Source organism: Octopus sinensis, linkage group LG7 (genome assembly GCF_006345805.1).
Source record: "Octopus sinensis linkage group LG7, ASM634580v1, whole genome shotgun sequence".
In the NCBI taxonomy this organism is placed as follows: domain Eukaryota; kingdom Metazoa; phylum Mollusca; class Cephalopoda; order Octopoda; family Octopodidae; genus Octopus; species Octopus sinensis.
The window spans coordinates 96,777,131-96,791,458 of record NC_043003.1 but is presented as its reverse complement, the minus strand read 5'-3'; the positions used below and the strand labels follow the sequence as shown (position 1 = coordinate 96,791,458).

The 14,328-nt window shown below is 35.5% G+C and overlaps 1 long non-coding RNA gene across 1 annotated transcript in view; it reads right to left on the bottom strand.

Annotated features, from left to right (window-relative positions):
* The window catches only part of LOC118764339, a 23,567-nt gene extending 9,711 nt beyond the window's left edge, over positions 1 to 13,856 (bottom strand). The window contains exon 1 of the long non-coding RNA XR_005000155.1: positions 13,702 to 13,856. This is a non-coding gene — a long non-coding RNA (uncharacterized LOC118764339). The remainder of the gene's footprint in view (positions 1 to 13,701) is intronic.
* Positions 13,857 to 14,328: the final 472 nt, after the last annotated feature.

The window sequence follows — 14,328 nt, the reverse complement described above, 5'->3', positions numbered from 1 at the left end:
TCACCATCCATGTAACAGGCACAGCCGTAAGTTGCATTACGGATCTATAGCAATTGGAATGGCGTGACCCAACTGAAATAAACATTGACAACTGCTTGACGTGAGGGCTAAGGAGAGATGAAAGTGTCACCTCTGGAGTTTGCAAATGACCACTATACTGATAAGTAACTGAACAGAAAAATTTACAATCTATAATGTTTTTGAATAACCAGTCACTCATCTGGGAAGGCCTGGAATCAATGTTACCAACTGGGGACTATGTGTGACCCGTGATAATAAAAAGACTGAAAGGAGGTCTGCAACCAAAAAACTTTACTCAGCACTTTGCAACTGAATCAGTGGAGGCAAAAATGCCTCTCATATACTTGACAATTTATGCACCACATTGCAAAATCACAATCTAAGTGTATGTCAAAGTAAACTCTTACACAGTTGTACCATTGAATTACAAATAATGTTCATCTTTTTATGCTCGGGTTGCCCTACGCTTCCTGCTTAGATAAAATGACTAAATTGTAAGAAGAAATTTTATAAATATTACTTCATTTGTTTCTAAGGAAAAATATACGAATTGTCATGGGAGTTATGGCCCTTATGCATAGAGTATAATTTCCCAATTTCGAAAGATCCATTGTTTTATATGTTTATTTCCTTTTAACAATATTAAAACAGCTGCTAAAGATTTTCTGAAGCAGTATCCCCACTAATTTTATCAACGAGTCACCACTGACTGTGATTGTAGGTTAGTGACATATAAGAAAGAAAGAAGTAGTTCTACTCTTCTCCTCTGGAAGCCATCTACTCGCAATACCAGAGGGCGCACACTATCCTGCCCTGATGTAATCTCCAGGGCTACAGGCATCCAGCAACAGGACCTCCGTAATGCCATGATGGACCGTGAAGTCTGGCGTAGCATGGTAAATTCCATTGTCTCGACCATGGTCGAACAATGATGATGATGATGACATATAATCAATTGTATCGATTTCTGTATACACTAAGTATTTATGACAGGTGAAGCAGTAAAGCAGAAAGTAAAGTTTTATAGATTCGTTAAGCTATACAAAAAAAAAAAATCAATCGCGAACGAGAGTGTGTTGGTGTAGTATCTATTTCGTTTCGTTCAGCCACCTGTGAGGGGGCGTGCGATCGGCCATCTCAGATTTCAGGCAAGAGTCCCCAACCACCAAACTGGGAGTCCTTCTCTGCAGACCAGCTCACTAGCTAGTTCCTGTCAACAGTTCGTCTGTTATCAATCATGAGTAATTACCTACATTCTAGTATCATAACAACATGGCAATCAATCGTGTCCAGCTCTATGTATTTGTATTCACTTACACACTTGCATGATGAATGTTATAACTCTTTTACTCTTTTAATTGTTTCAGTCATTTGACTTCGGCCATGCAGGAGCAACCGCCTTTAGTCGAGCAAATCGACCCCGGGACTTAATCATGTAAGCCCAGTACTTATTCTATCGGTGTCTTTTTGCCGAACCGCTAAGTGACGGGGACGTGAACACACTAGCATCGGTTGTCAAGAACGCTAGGGGGACAAACACAGAAACACCAGACTACACACACATACATATATATAATACAATATATACGACAGGCTTCTTTCAGTTTCCGTCTACCAAATCCACTCACAAGGCATTGGTCGGCCCGAGGCTATAGCAGAAGACAATTGCCCAAGATGCCACGCAGTGGGACTGAACCCAGAACCATGTGGTTGGTAAGCAAGCTACTTACCACACAGCCATTCCTGCGCCTACGTATGTATGCATGTCTGTGTAATATGAAAGATAAATGAATGTGCATGTGTCTTTGTGTGCGTGAGTACAAATACATAAAGCTGAACACGCTCGCACACAGACAGACACTCACACACACGCACACAAAAACACACACACACACACACACACACACACACACGCGCGCGCACACACACACACACACATACACTACCATTATCTTTCATATGTACGTACATACATAAATAAATACATACATTGTGCAAGTATGTTTTTGTGTGTGTATGATTTAATAACACACACCACATCTACATCATTGTCGGCGAAGGTAAAGAATACGCACACTCGGTGTTTAGGGTTAGGGTTATGCTGAAAACGAGTAGCATTCTTCACCTCCGCTCCATTACCTTTCATATACAGGAACCTATATAACGACACGAACACCCATTATTTTCACGTACGTCTACATAATTGTGCTCGCTCACCCGCCTCTTTCACTTTAGAAGATAAAATAAAATAACGATCAACCAGTGACAAATGCGAGTGACTAACAACGGCTGTCAAAGTAAAAGGAAGGGAGGTAGACGCCGTGAAACAACGTTATAGAGAGAAAGTGAAAGGAAGGGAGGTAGACGCCGTGAAACAACGTTATAGAGAGAATGTGAAAGGAAGGGAGTTAGACGGTGTGAAACGACGTTATAAAGAGAAAGTGAAAAGAAGGGAGGTAGACGCTGTGAAACGAGAGTGAGTGATGGAGGAAGACAGATATAGAAAAGAATGTGAGTAGACTTGTCAAAGTACGTTTCTGGCCCTAGCAACGACACCTTTTAAGATAGGGATTTTCGAATGTCAGAATTATAATATAGAGATAATGATGTGTGTGCGTGTGTGAGTGTGTATGTGTGTGTGTGTGTGTGTGTGTGTGTGTGCGTATGTTTATGTTTGTGTGCGTGTGAGCGTGTTTGAGTGTATAGTTATATCCAGTTAAGTACAGTATAAAGTTCGTTCACGCATACATGGAAAAGGTCCTATCTTCCAGGGACGTGACATGTTGAACCCCACGTTTAAGTGCTAAAAAGTTATTGATCGTCCTATCTAACAAACGTAGAAGGAATTTTGAAAATGTCAGTTCCATCAGATGTAAACCAAATGAGATCGTTCTTGGGTTGCTTAGCTATTAATGTATGATCCTACCTTCCATGCATCATTTCAGTGAACCTTTAAACCATCTGCTTCAGAAAGATACAAAAACACGAAGCCTTCGAAGAGGCGAAAGAATTATTGCAATCTGATTTATCACTAACTTATTATGACCCGAAACTGGAAGTAACAGTGGCTACAGATACCATGGAAACGAGCGGATACCTAAAAACTTTCTGCTTACCTCCCTTGAATGATTGGACTTTTGCTTACTTCCCTTGAATCATTAAGCAAACAAAACAATTCTGTGTGAGCGAACTTGCAGCATGTTTGAGACTTGTGTTGCTTGTCGGGGTAAAACTTTCCATAGCGATGTGTGTATTTGTGTGCGTGTGTGTGTGTGTGTGTTGTGTGTGTGTGTGTGTGTGTGTGTGTGTGTGTGTGTGTGTTCTGTGTGTGTCTGTGTGTTTGTGTGTGCGTGCGTGCAAAACTACTACAGTTGAAGATGACCAGAATTTCTTTTTCTATAGCGGATGAGCGACTATCTTTTGATACAGACACAGTACAGGCTACGCTTTCAGGACTTTTTGGAAAAGGTTTCAGGAGTAACCCAATAGGTTCACTATTAATTCCGTGAAATATTCACGGGTATCGCTAGTACATATACATGTACATGCATGCATGTATGCTTACATACATGCATGTATGCATACATACATACATACATACATACATACATACATACATACATACACATACATACATACATACATACAGGCAGGCAGACAGACAGACGTATAGACACACAAACATACATGTGTGTGTGTGAGTACATACATACATATATACATGTAACGACGGAGGTAAAGTATAAGCACCCCACCTCCTTAATTTTATTGAGTTTTTTTTTTTTGCCCTGGGGTATATGGCGCAGTGGTTAAGAGCACGGGATACTAACCCTAAGATTCCGAGCTTGATTCCTTGGAGTGTTCTGATTAATAATAATAATAATAATAATAATAATAATAATAATAATAATAATAATAATAATAATAATGTAATAAATGCCCTGATGCAGTACCAGGCAGTGGCTCTCATGGCTTCTGATCTTAACTGATTGGAAGTGTTATCATGTACATTGTTTTGTCTTGGTATAAAAGATGGGCTACAGCAAATATTCTGCTCAGTACCACAGATTTGCTTGTCAGTTGTTTGACCTTAACCAGTTGAGCATGTCCCTTAGTGGCTGACGATATGTGCATCTCTGATCACGAGCAGAAGTAGTGGGGGAGCATCATAGCCATGTGTTGAGAGGGATTCTTTGGGGTTTGAATAATTCACCTCTGGAAACATGGGTGGTTCTTTCAACATCATTAAACAATCCTTATTCAGGGACCTTTTGAGCGGGATGGGCTACTCAACCTGAAGAAAATTCTAACTGAGCCCCACCTGCAAGGTCATGTGCTGTTTATCTTGATATGAGATCACCATGTCGCACACATATGGTTGTGATGCATGTGCCTGGTGTACCTTTATCAGACGGGTAGTCATGATGGCTATATTGGGCTTTGTATGTTTTACCCCAGTGTCACTTTGATGGCATGCACTGCTCTCTCACTCAATAATAATAATAATAATAATAATAATAATAATAATAATGATAATAAATGCCCTGATGCAGTACCAGGCAGTGCTCTCATGGCTACTGTTCTTAGCTGATTGGAAGTGTTTGCTTGTACCATTCATAAAGTCACTGCCGTGCACTGGTTGTCAAATGCCATCCACACTCATGCAAGTGTGTGTGGTTGTCATGGTGTTGTGTGTGCGCGTGTGCGCGCGTGCGTGTGTGCGCGTGTGCGCGCGTGCGTGTGTGCGTGTGCGTGCGTGTGTACGCATGCATGAGTGTGGATGGCATTTGACAACCAGTGCACGGCAGTGACTTTATGAAAGGTACAAGCAAACACTTCTATGTGTGTCTCTCTGCGTGTGTGTGAATAGATATGTCTGTGTGTCTGTAGTATTTGGTCAGATGGCGTCTGTTTGTCAAGTGTGTGTGGTTGTCATGGTGTTGTGTGTGCGCGTGTGTGCGCGTGCGTGTGTGCGTGTGCGTGCGTGTGTACGCATGCATGAGTGTGGATGGCATTTGACAACCAAACTTCCAATAATGTATTTGTTTTATTCTTTTCTGCCCATTTTTTCAAATATTCTCATCACACTGTTGTACTTCTTTATGTCCTTAACATGTCCCTGTTACCAAAGACTGTAAAAAAATTTTTTTGAATTCATAATATTCTATGTTACTTTTGACAATCTTTTTCCAAAGAGTGAAACCGGTTAAGTAAATAAACATCTTTTAAATTACATTTCAACCTTCTTTTCGTATATATATATATATATATATAATATATATAAATATATATATATATATATATATATATATATATATATATATATATATATATTTATATTTATGTTATATATCATGTATATATATATATATCATATATTATATATTTAATATTTATGTTTATATATTATAATGGATATAGTATATATATAGATATATTACAAAATATAAAGCAATATCTGAGATCGTTAGTGGACAACAACGCTCAAAATATATAGCAGAGCTGTATACACTTTTTAAATCCTAGGTGAGGCAATGCGAGCAGCACCTACAAAGCCTACAAAACTACAAAATCCACAGAAAGATCAAACACATACATATATTCATATATTCATTTATATCTACTGAACAGGCATAAAGTCCGACGTTTAGAAATATATAGTAATATACAAATATATAAACAGCATATAAAAATTATTGTACGCATACGATCCACTCGACGTTCCATAAGAAATTTAGAAAAAAAATTGCAAAAAAAGTTAGAGGTAATAATAACAATTGAATTAAATATAGTAAATATAGTAAGTAGTAATTAAATATATTTTATTTTATTAAAATGGTAATTAAATCGTTATATAACAATGAAAAGAAAAAATAGCAATTAGTATAAAATGTATCAAGGACTTGAACTCGAATATGTGGCTTTGCATGATTGGGAGAAATTAAAATATGAAAATTTTAATTGAGTGCAGAAGTGAATTAGTCCAGATCGAGATGTGCTTATACCATTTACTATAGCTGCTAGATTGAATTATCTCTATATATATAAAACTGAGAATATGTTTCTGTCTGTCTGTCTGTCTGTCTGTCTGTGTATTTCCCTAAAACTTGAGAACTACACAACCAATTTCATTCAAATATTACACATGCCTTACACATGACCGGAGAGTGTCATCGGCAAAAAAAATTTTGAACTTTTTGACTAGGGCGAGCCCACAGCAATATCATATCTTCTCCACTACGACCCTAAGAGAACTACACACCATTCATTCATTATTCGTCAATTTCATTCAAATCTTCCGACATCTTAACCATTTACTATAGCCTAGATTGAATTTCTTGAGAACTGACAGAACTACACAACCAATTTCAGTCAAATTTTACACATGCCTTACACATGACCGGAGAGTGTCATCGGCAAAAAAAATTTTGACTAGGGCGAGCCCACAGCAATTTCATATCTTCTCCACTACGATTCCCTAAAACGTGAGAACTACACAACCAATATCATTCAAATTTTAAACATGCCTTACTTAGCGTACATGTAGTTTCATGGGCAAAAAAGTTCAACTTCTTGCCTAGAGCGAGCCCATAGCATTATCATATCTTCTCCACTATTTCAGTATTACGTGTTAAAAGTGAAACAAAAACATTTCTCTATTTTATGTCAGATACTTTCACTTTAACAATAAAAATAATAATATCAATTGAATTATATGTAGTAAGTAATAATTAAAATCAAACTAAAGTATAATATAATCGTAACATAAAAATAAAATAAAAATAACAATTGATATAAAATTGCATCAATGACTTGAACTTGAATAAGTGGTTTCCCATGAATGGGAATAAATTAAATATAAAATTAGTGTACAGAAATGGAATAGTCCAGATGGATAATAAAAAATTAAATTAAAGAAAAGTCTATTGTCTATAAAGTATACAATGTAGAGAAGAAAGAAGATTTGAACACATGGAGGAAAGCACCTTCAAAAAGTGTCTTGGTGCGACTATCAAAGACATCTAATCAGAGGCGATAAATTCGCCACAATAGAAGCAAGGTTCGAGTCAACGGAGCGTGCAAGGGAGTACTCGACTAGAATTTGCAAAGTGGAAATATTTCATTTTTACCTTTATATCTGGGAGGTAGGACGTCCCGGAAGAAAAATTAAATGCCCCCCCCCCCCCATCTAGAAGTAGAGGTAGGCTGGATTGTAGCCACACTTCTATACAAGAGGGAAGGACAAGATACAATTGATTGAAATTACAAGAAATGGACTAACAATTCCAGACTGTAATATATTTTGAGTATTGTTATCACTAGCGATATCAAGATATAACTTTGTATTTGGATTTTATGTGTAGATGTATATATATAGATGTACATGTAATATGAACGCATATATACCATATATACATGCACTAGCATTATGACCCGGCGACGACGGGTCTTTAATGCTAGTATGCTTAGAAAGTAGCATTCAGTATCTAGGAGAATTTTGGGAGTACGTAATGTCTGGTCTTTCGCATGTAGCAGGTATGTAATTGTGCATTTGTTTCCGTGTACTATGTGTTGTGTGTAAAAAACATTCTGACAAGGGGAGTGTCTAATTTAAATATATAATATGTCATATTAATTGATGCATCTCTGAAACGGCCTGTAGATGAACTTTTAGGTATTTTTGTAAATTTGTATATTTATCTTGTATGTATTTTATCTGGATTTTTAATTATGTCATTTTATGTTTTATTAGCCCAAATTTTTAATTTAGTAAATTTATAACAAACTAGCTAGTATATAATGCTAGTATATATATATATATATATATATATATATATATTATATATATATATATATATATATATATATATATATATATATATATATATATATATATATATATATATATATATATTATATATATATATATATATTATATATATATTATTTATATATAGGATTAGCTCGTATACGAGTAGGTATATATTTGTAAACAATGAAGTTCGAAAATGCTGCTATATTATACAAATTTTTAATTTTTATATATACATTATAACATGTTTCGGTTCTTGAAATGAACCTTATCAAAAAAAGTTATATATAAAAAAAGATAGTTCATGCTATCAAATATAAAAAATTCATTTATAATACACAATAGAGTCAGACATCAAAAAGTTCATATATAGTGTGAAGTGAGTTCGTTCATGCTATATGTTTAAAGTGTCTGATGCAGTGGTTCATAGTGGTGATATGCATTCAATATAAAAAATAGATCACAGTGGTGATATGCAGTCAATATAAAAAATTGATGTTCCTGAAAGAGCGAGGAATTCATTTTAGATTTTACCTTTGAGCAACTGTGATGACTTATGGTCGGTGTTCGCTGGATGATATATATATATACATATATACATACATAAGACACACACATATATATTATATATATATTATATATATATTATATGTGTATGTATATATATATATACAGATGAATAGATATATAGATAGACAGACAGACAGACAGACAGAAAGACAGGCAGGCAGACAGAGAGATAGATAGATAGATATATAGATAGACAGACAGGCAGACAGACAGATAGATAGATAGATAGATAGATAGATAGATAGATAGATAGATAGATAGATAGATAGATAGATAGATAGATAGATAGATAGATAGATAGATAGATAGATATGACTGTGTTTTTGTATCTGTTTTCTTTTAATTTTTGCTTGTATTGTTAACGTATAAAAAAAACTGCTCCGCGTCGACAAGGATACGATTTCAATCCACGCTACAATAAGTTGCTATTCTCCGTACAACAAACTTCTAATCTACTACTGTCCTGAAAGCCCTCGATTGACTGAACGCTCCTAGCAAAACCATATGAAAGAATGCTTTACTGTAAACGGAATGCACAAGGGGATCTTAGCTGATAATTTATTGTTCATCATCTGTTGAAAATAGTGACTGATGTGTGTTTGCAAAATATGCTGTGATGTTATTTAAGGCATGTTACACAGCTTTTAATACGTTTTTATCAATCCAGCTTCACAAACATTTATGTAAATTTCAGTTGTAAATACTGAGTGATAAGACAAAGGGAGCCACGCATTGCTCGTCACTCAAAAGCACAAAATGTTAAGTCCAGATTTTATAATATTCTTAAGTGATGTTAAAGACCAATTCCTATAGACCAAGATATGATAAAATGTGAGGCAACGAAAGAGATTCTTTGTAGTTGTTCGACATGTTAGGAATAGTAGTGAAATCACCCGCGAATTACATTTTAATGCTTAAAATAGAGAGGACGTGTGCTTTGGATAATATAATTCTAAATGTGCAATACACAAGAAAAGATCTAGATTAACGTGGGTGTGAATATCTGATTTTATACGTCTACTTAATGGACGCTGGTCTCGGTCTTAACAGCAGTAAAAATACATGCTTAGTGTATTCTTCTGTTTATTAAAAAATAATTTTTTTAAAATGTATTCGCTATTACAATCTTGAAGTCATAATTACGATGGTTAATTAAAGAGGGAATGATATTTCGGTGGAAAAATCTTTATAAAAGACAATTAAAGACATGTGAATTAATTACAAAAAGTAAGAGAATCCTTACTCATTTCCCTTAATACCAAAATATTTTATGAATTGTATTTATAAATCATATTCAAAAAAACTTACATAAATGTCAAATTTTGAAATATATAATTGAGAACCTTCGAAAATATTTTCTTGTTTCGTAAAGTACAAAAGATAGGATTATTGCTATAATTATCAGCCACACACGAATATAAGATATTTCGTCTGTATTATGTTCAATATACAAAATTTCTCCTTGGTTCTTGGCGCTGCGATTAGCAAAAATGGTTAAAAGTTTTTCTTCTATAGCTTCCACGTCATTCCGATTACTTCGCTTATCAATTACTAAAAACATTAGTAGACTTGACGCATAATCAGGTGAAGAAAATTTCTGAATAGGATTGTAAAATTCATAAAATTTATTTGTGTAAGGTAGCTCTATATTCAATTTTTCTGCTAAAAGTCCATTCCAAGCATCATCAGGCATAAAAACATGGTTGTCCAACGCAGCAATATACAGTTTATTAATTATAAAAATATGTGCCACATAACCCACGCCATTACAAAATCGGGGATAGGCGTAAAACATTGAACTTGATGTAAAAGAAAATTGCTAAACATCAAGTTTTGAAGTGATTCTTTCTCACGACAGTAGACTCACCATGGCAAGCATTCAAAACTTCTTCATCATGGACGGCAACACATTGACGATTAAAAGGCTGGCGCAAATTTTTTAGCTTGATGTAACAGAGAATTCCTAAACACCCGCTCCTGTAAATTTTAATCCCTTTCCAGCCCCATTTAGACCCCTTTTCACATTTTGGTTAATATTACCTGATTTCACTCGGGTCTACTCGGGCCACATTTTATAAGATGAGGAATTTTGTCGTAGAGGCAACGCCTTTCATTTGAGGATAAAAATAGTTGCCATTGCAAACTCGCCAGTACTTTTAACATAGGTGTGCATGTTTTCCGCTCAACCGACCACATAATGCACACATTATATATATGTGTGTGTGTGTGTGTGTGTGTGTGTGTGTGCGTGTGTGTACGCATTATATATAAAAAAGTATGCAAATTATATATATATATATATATATATATATATATATATAAATACAGATATATACACTTTGTATATATACATCATATATACATATTTATATATAGAACACATCACACACACACACACATATAAATTAACCCAATAAATATCTGATTCATAATATTTGTTCTCATGATTGGTTGGTTGTGGTGGTAGCGGTGATAATTATCTCTATGAATGCAGACAGACGTAAAGAGAGAGAGGGTGACAGCGCTAATGAAGGCGAAAGGGAAATATATTTAGACTTTCCCTCGTTTCTCTTTCTCTCTATCTTTCTCTATCTATCTCTCTCCCATTTATAAACAACAAAAGATGTTGAGTAAGTTGAGAAACAAAATATTTTTACGCTTTTCAAACCCTTCGTCGTTATTCTCATTCACTCATTATTACTTACTCCCTTCCTTTCACGTTCTCTCTATAACGTTATAGAGAGAATGTGAAAGGAAGGGAGCTAGACGCTGTGAAACTTTGTTATAGAGAGAAAATGAATGGAAGGGAGGTAGACGTCGTGAAACGACGTTATAGATAGAAGCTGATGGGAAGGGAGAAAAGAGAGTGAGTGATGGAGGAAGACAGATATATAAAAGAATGTGAGTAGACTTGTCAAAGTACGTTTTAGGCCTTAGCAACGACACCTTTTAAGATAGGGATTTTCGCATTTCAGCATTATAATACAGAGATAATGATGTGTGTGCGTGTGTGAGTGTGTGTGTGTGTGGTGTGTGTGTGTGTGTGTGTGGTGTGTGTGTATGCGTTGTTTATGTGTTGTGCGTGTGAGCGTGTGTGAGTGTATAGATTATTCAGTTAAGTACAGTATAAAGTTCGTTCACGGATACATGGAAAAGGTCCTATCTTCCAGGGACGTGACATGTTGAACCCCACGTTTAAGTGCTAAAAATTTATTGTTCGTCTTATCTAACAAATGTAAACGATTCTGAAAATGTCAGTTCCATCAGTTGTAAACCAACTGAGATCGTTCTTGGGCTGATTGGCTATTAATGTATGATCCTACCTTCCATGCAACGTTTCAGTGAACCTTAAACCATCTGCTTCAGAAAGATACAAAAACACGAAGCCTTCGAAGAGGCGAAAGAATTATCGCAATCTTATTTATCACTAACTTATTATGACCCGAAACTGGAAATAACAGCGGCTGCAGATGCCATGGAAACGAGCGGATACCTCAAATCTTTCTGCTTAGCTCCCTTGAACGATTGGACTTTTGCTTACTTCCCTTGAATCATTAAGCAAACAAAACCTGTCTGTATGAGCGAACTTGCAGCTTATTTGAGACTTGTGTTGCTTGTCGGGGCAAAAATTTCCATAATTGTGTGTGTGTGTGTGTGTGTGTGTGTTGTGTGTGTGTGTGTGTGTTTGTGTGTGTATGTGTGTGTGTGTGTTGTGTGTGTGTGTGTGTGTGTTCTGTGTGTGTCTGTGTGTGTGCGTGCGTGCAAAACTACTACAGTTGAAGATGACCAGAATTTCTTTTTCTATCAATAGTTAATGACTTAGGATTAGTTTTCACTCGATTTATTAACTCTAAACTCGTTAGCACTTCACTAGTTTCAATCGTCTTCATGTCGTTCTTCGAGTTTAAAATTTTCACACTGCATAACTGACAAAATCCTCCTCCTTCAGTATGATGCTCTTTATACCTTTCTGAAAATGGTTTTGATTCCAGAGACAACTAGGTACATAAACGTAGGTGTAAAAATGGTCGTTATTTGAACGTGAAATAATGATTTCTTTCATTTTTCAATGAATAGCAGATGAGCGACTATCTTTTGATACAGACACAGTACAGGCTACGCTTTCAGGCTTTTTGGAAAGGTTTTCAGGAGTAACCCAATAGGTTTACTATTAATTCCGTGAAATATTCACGGGTGTCGCTAGTACATATACATGTACATGCATGCATGTATGCATACATACGTACATACATACATACATACATACATACATACACACATACATACATACATACAGGCAGACAGACAGACGTATAGACACACAAACATACATGTGTGTGTGTGAGTACATACATACATATATACATGCAATGACGGAGGTAAAGTATAAGCACCCCACCTCCTTAATTTTATTGAGTTTTTTTTTTGTCTTGGGGTATATGGCGCAGTGTTTAAGAGCACGGGATACTAACCCTAAGATTCCGAGCTTGATTCCTTGGAGTGTTCTGATTAATAATAATAATGATAATAATAAAATAATAATAATAATAATAATAATAATAATAATAATTATTATTATTATTATTATTATTATTATTATTATTATTTTATTATTATTATTATAATGATAATAATAAATGCCCTGATGCAGTACCAGGCAGTGCTCTCATGGCTCCTGATCTTAGCTGATTGGAAGTGTTTGCTTGTACCTTTCATAAAGTCACTGCCGCAAAAATATTTTTATTTTTTGCAAGTAAAATTTAGAAATAAAGGTGAATATTTGATAATATTTAACAAATATTAGCTATACTTGCGTTATAAAGAGGCCAATGTAACTCACCAGATTACTGTGCGACCTGTCTACGAGCCAACTTCAAATATCTACGTTAACAACCACAAACTAAGGATGCGACCTATCAACTGGTGCTGCGACCTATCCACTGGTGCGACCTATCCTCTGGTGTGACCTATCCACTGATGCGACCAATCCACGAGCATATAGGGGGTTTCTATGTTGTTTCTCAACTTGATGGAAGTCAAACTCTTACACACTTCCGTATTAGAAACGGAAATGTGTATTACATAAAACTAACTTTTGTATTTAACACCTGAGAGAAAGAACAATGTGGTAATGAATTTTTAGATGATATTTCTATTCAGTGAAGTTTCACTTGTGACTGAATAACAACATATTAACCGTAACAGTAATACACTCGGCAATCACAAAACTACACCAACGATCAGAAGAACAACAAGTACAAAATGCGCATTGTGTAAAAATGTACTGGAATACTTACATGCAAAATATATACTGACTATTGAAACTAAAACACTGAGTTTTGGTGTGATGATCATTTTTCAGTTTGTACGGAAAGACACAAATAATTGAAGATAAGAAAATGCCTCTCAATGCGTATTGCTTTAACAGCTGATTGCCATTGTTGTTTATGATACTTGAATGTAGGTAATTGCCCAATGATTGATAAGAGACGAACTGTTGACAGGAACTACCTAGTGAGCTGGTCTTCAGAGATGGGACTCCCGGTTTGGTAGCGGGTGGACTTCGCATTCGCCCTCACAGTGTGTAACTGAACGAAACGAAATAGATACTACACCAACACACTCTCGTTCGCGATTGATTTTTTTTTTTTGTGTGTATAGCTTAACGAATCTATAAAACTTTACTTTCTGCTTCTCTGCCTCACCTGTCATAAATACTTAGTGTATACAGAAATCGATTCAATTGATTGTATGTCACTAACCTACAATCACAGTCATGGAGCTCTAAGATGTGGGTGTTAAGGGCCCCTTGTGGGTGGGTGTCTTAATGTCAACCAGAGAAGTTGAATTGTTGAGAATCTTTTAAACTTGGGTCTTATATCTATTGTTTGAATTTCCTTAAAATAGGAAATATATGTATGTTC